A 5089-nucleotide genomic window follows, 5' to 3' on the forward strand; every position below is an offset into this window, starting at 1 on the left:
AGCAACATCTCTGTCCACCATAGATAAGCCCTTTGTAAATCAAATGGCATTTGAACATGTGATCAGTGTGTAAAAGCAAGCAGAAGGAAAAAAGAATCCAAGCCTCTGAGTCATTTTCCCAGAGACAGAATAGCCTGGATAAGAAGCCGAAGGAGCTTCAAGAATCACCAGGCCCAGCTATGAGTGCTCTACTGATCTGCAGGATGTGAAAAGTGTAAGAAATAAGTTGTCTCAACTGACATGGGACATAGGCCTCTGGGAATATTACTTGTGGTAGGGCTTGAAGAACATCCTGGGAAGCTGCTGTTGAGACAATGGCCCTTTTGTCTGCTCTGTTTGGCTGCAGGGAAAGAGATAAGCCAGCCACAAGCTGCATGTCCAGCTCTGCGATGGTGACTTGGTCATCCATGACGATCACTCTCTTCTCAGCCAGGATGGAGTCAGAGAGAGGTGAGAGGACCTTCAAGGTAATCCAGAAAGTTCATGTCTCTACTTTACATAACTATTTAAACTTTTTTTAAAAACTTTTTAAATTTTATTTTATTTTCTCAATATGCAATGTGGTTGATTATTGTAGCCCATTACCGAAACTCTTTAATTGATGTTTCCACCAAAGTGTTCTCCTAGCTCTCTGATAAATGAATGCACTATGGAAACTCTGTAAATAAGTGTCTGGTACTGTTCAATTACTCTTGCTAATTGAAGGAGTTAAGATCACCTTGGTCTATTTTCTTTCTTTTGGTTCATATGATGATAATAGTGTTATTTCCTGACAAGAGCTTGTTTTAACTAAGGGACAATAACTAAAAGTAGCAAATCTTGATACTGATCACTCAAAATGTAGCATTTCCCCCCAAATTAACACCTACATTTCAAAAGTGGCAGAATTGTGGTAAAACTCTTTAGTGAAAGGTCCACAGCATCTTCTCCTGCTCATATTCCTTTGGTGTGCAGTTAGAGGGTTTTATGGGATAACAATGGTCATTATACAGGCCACTTTATCATCCTTAGATAACCAGTATAACAAAGTAGGAAAGAGAATCTTAATGTCTCAAGAAACCATTCCTCCTAATTAATCATTTAATTTGCAAGCAAGAGTGACTAAGATCTGGAGAGGAATATGTGGTAGGCAGAATTTTCAGAATCCCAAACCTGTGAATATGATGATAAATCACCTCATGGTTTTGTTATATGGCACAGCTGGACTTAAAACAGGACCATCACTCTGAATTAACTAGATGGGTCTGTTACCAGACTCCAGGGGTTCAACTCTCAGTCAGCTTAACCAAATGAATGCAACTGAGACCAGAAGTCTGGATAGGATGGTTTATTACTTCTAACAAGTAATGTAGTACACTAGAGATGATTCCCAAAGCAGTGTCTCCCTGAACAAAGGAAAAGGAGTATCCTATAAGACTACGTTTCAGGCCAACTCCCCACCGAGGTCCTCATTTAGGTCCTCTAATGCAAATGAAAGATACACACTTGTTCAGTTCGGATTGGGTGACTATGGAATATGGTTCATTAGTCAGTTCTTGAAGCCTGGTTTGCATTTGGGCCCAGAAACTCACCTGTGGTCAGGAGTTTCATTGTTGCTTTTTGGAGCACGCTATTCCCTGGGTCTGTCCATTCTGAAAAACGAGCTTAGGCCTGCACATCTGTGAGCTACAGATAATGCTGGTTACTTGGGTCTAAGCACAAGGTCTTACATTCCCCTACCTCAAATTCCTCTTTCCTATTTTGGTCACAGATCCTATATACTCATATGAACCCTTGAAAGCAGAGCCTTTTCCCAGCTGGTGGCAGAACAAGTCAGAGAGATTCAAAGTGTGACAAACACTTGATCCAGCCTTTACTGAAAATGGAGTGACCACGTGAGAAGGGAGTCAGGTGGCCTCCCAGAGCAGAGAGTGACGCCAGCCTGGCAGTCAGCAAGGAAACAGGGACCCCAGTCCTATAAACAGGAATAACTAAGTTCTTCCAGAAACCTGTATGATCTTGGAAGCCAATTCTTTCTCCAAATTCCCAGATAAAAGTACAGCCCAGCCCATACCTTGATTCCTGCTTTGTGGTACCCTGAGCATAGAATCCCGCCAAGCCCACCTGGATTCCTGACCTACAGAAATATGAGCTAACAAATGGGTGTTTTCTAAGCTGCTAAATTGGTGGTAATTTGTTACACTGAAAGAGAAAACTAATACAGAATATAACATGTTTGTTCAGGCATAAGCTAACAATATAATGCACACTAAACTGAAAGGTATCCTGAGCCAAAGAATGGAGCAGGCAACTCCCTATGGTTTACAAAGAATTTATTATTGTTGTTATTGTTATTATTATTATTACTATTATGAGTGGTTACAGGGATCAGCAGAGTCCCCATCCATCCCAGTGCTGCACAGCCACTTTCTCCACACCCTGCAGGGGAGGAGTTGAACCTTATAAGGAACTTAGAGACAAAAGTGGAGCTATGCCAAAGAGAGAAGTGCAAGATTCCCAGGTGCTCCACAGCCTCCTGGCTCTTATCTTTGAGGTTGCCAGTATCACTCCCCTTATCTCAAGCACAGCATTCTGTTCCTGTCCCTCCCTTTATTGCTGAGTGATCTGTGCAGGAGAAAAAGTGTAACTATTAAAGCCAGAGACTGAAAGACCATGAGGATGAAATGAGTTTTGACCAGCACTCCTACAATGTTTAATCCAGTTTTGTCAAAAATTTATATTGAAAACACCTAAAATATGATTCAATTGACTGTGAGTAGGAACCTTTTAAATCTGCATAAAGAAAATATTTTCACCATTGCCTCACCTATGCCCCCAACACCTGCTACCAGCTCAGTGACAATCACCGAGCAGCTGCAAGAAGTACCCCAGGCTCCGAACCAGGATAGTGGGGGGCTAAAGGCCTCAGCCACACACCCCCAACACCCACAACCAGCTCAGTGATGACCACCAAACCACCACTGGAAGCCGCCTAGTCTCCCAAGCCAGAGGGGTGGGGGCCGAGGGCTACAGCCACACACCCCTGACATCTGCATTCATCCCAGAAATGACCAAGCTACCAATGGACATCCCCTGGTCTCCCCTGCAAGAATGAGGGGGGTGCCACAGGCCTCAACCACACCTCTTCCTCCTCCATCTCCCACCCTATCAACTTCCCTCTTCCCCTTACCCCCTCCCCCAACTGTTCCACAACAACATCTGAGAACATACCTCTCCTCCCATATCCAAGCATGCCACCACTGCTATGGGGCCCATCCAGGGTCCTGAGGTTTGGAGCCAGGGACTGACCCCTCCTCCTGCAAACAGGAAAGGAGCATACCAAAAACACCACTTCCATGTCAGTGGCCCACCACAGCCACCACAATAGCCATGGCCGCCACAAAAGTGGCTAGATGCCACAACCACTGTGCAGATGGCCTGTCAGCCACTTGAGTGCAGTGACACAAGGGGAGTCACCAGCAGAGACTAAAGAAAAAAAGAGGATGTCTCTTTCCACAAAGCCCATTCCAGAGTGATAGAAAAAGCATCTGCTCTACAATAATAAGGGGGGACCTGAATACACCTTTCTCAGGGCTGGACAGGTCATCTAGGCAACAATTCAACAGAGTAAATCTTCCAGAAGGAGAGAAAAAATCTATGGTTATCAGAGGTGGGAGAGGGAGGGAGAAGGGGATAGGGAGAGACTGGATAAGGGGCATAAAGAATAAGTACAATTTGGGCCAACCCCGTGGCTCACTCGGGAGAGTGCAGCGCTGGGAGCGCCAAGGCTGTGGGTTCGGATCCTATATAGGGATGGCTGGTGCCGGGTGACACCAAGCCAAGGGTTGCGATCCCCTTACCGGTCACAAAAAAAAAAAGAATAAGTACAATTTGTAATAATATATATGCTAATAATATTGATTTGAGCAACATACATCAACATTGAACCCCCAAAATATGTATAATCAATTATGATTCAATAAAAAATTAAAATTAAATCAAATTTTAAAAGAAAAAAAAAGTTTAAAAAGAACAATATTAATTACAGGTGGCATTTGACAAAGGCAATACCTAGACAGTGGTATGTAGGTAAATGAAGTTCTAGAGATGCTGCATAAGTGTGTTGGGGGAGGGGAGGTGTTCTGTTGTTTTAGGAAATATGACACCATAATATTCGATATTGTGTGTTCATTTTGTACCTTGACTCTGTAGATGACTGTGAACTCCATGCCTCTTTTGTTCACTTTTGTATCACCAGACCTACAGCATTAAGCATAAATATGCTTGAAATATGTGTAAATAGCTATTTAACTATCTTGCATTGCTGTGGGTGTTTTTGCAGAGCAAGATTCATTCTGGATAGGAAATACCAAAGTGCATTTGCATCCTCCTCCAAACCCTCATCTTTCAGCTGCTCCTTACCTTCGGGTTCAAAGGCTCCATGCAAACTTGGCTTCCCTCTCTGTTTCATTAATGGGCTCAGTCAAAGCCTTCTTACTCAAGAACCGGCCATAAAACATTATTTATGAATATGTCCTCTAACCCAGGAAAGACTCCTCCTTTTTCAAGGACCATGTATATATGATGACAGAGAGAGATGAAAGTCATGGAGCAAAAACACTCATATAACCCTTTGTCTGCCTGCAATGGTTTAGCCCAGGAGAAAAGCTCAGCTTCCAGTGCTCTGACCGCAGCTTACAGGTAATGGGAATACTGGAGAGAGGTGGGCCAAGAGATGGGGGGCGGAGATGTGTCCTGTCCTCAGAGACCCATGAATGATCAGGGGACTCCCTCCCTCTGTAGCTGTCACCTGGATCCAGCAGACGTTCTTCTTAGAGGCCCAAAGGACTGTTTCCTCCTCTTAATCCTGAGTTGCTCATATACATGGAAAGACTCCAGGATATATTACTGAATGATAAATACAGGTACTGAACAACATATACAGGATATTACATTTAAAGAAAAAATATATATATAATATGCATAACTATTTGATTATATTTTCATAAAAAGCAGAGGAAGAGAAACAAGAACTTAATAAAAATAGAATTGGGGGCCGGCCCGGTGGCGCACTGGATAGTGTGCCGCTTGGGAAGCGTGGCGGTGCTCC

At 43.4% G+C, this 5089-nt stretch overlaps 1 pseudogene; it reads right to left on the reverse strand.

The window, feature by feature from the left end:
* Positions 1 to 466, reverse strand: part of LOC103593042 — a 3628-nt pseudogene extending 3162 nt beyond the window's left edge.
* Between the last annotated feature and the right edge of the window lie 4623 nt (positions 467 to 5089).

This window comes from Galeopterus variegatus, unplaced genomic scaffold, assembly GCF_000696425.1.
Source record: "Galeopterus variegatus unplaced genomic scaffold, G_variegatus-3.0.2 Scaffold1265, whole genome shotgun sequence".
In the NCBI taxonomy this organism is placed as follows: domain Eukaryota; kingdom Metazoa; phylum Chordata; class Mammalia; order Dermoptera; family Cynocephalidae; genus Galeopterus; species Galeopterus variegatus.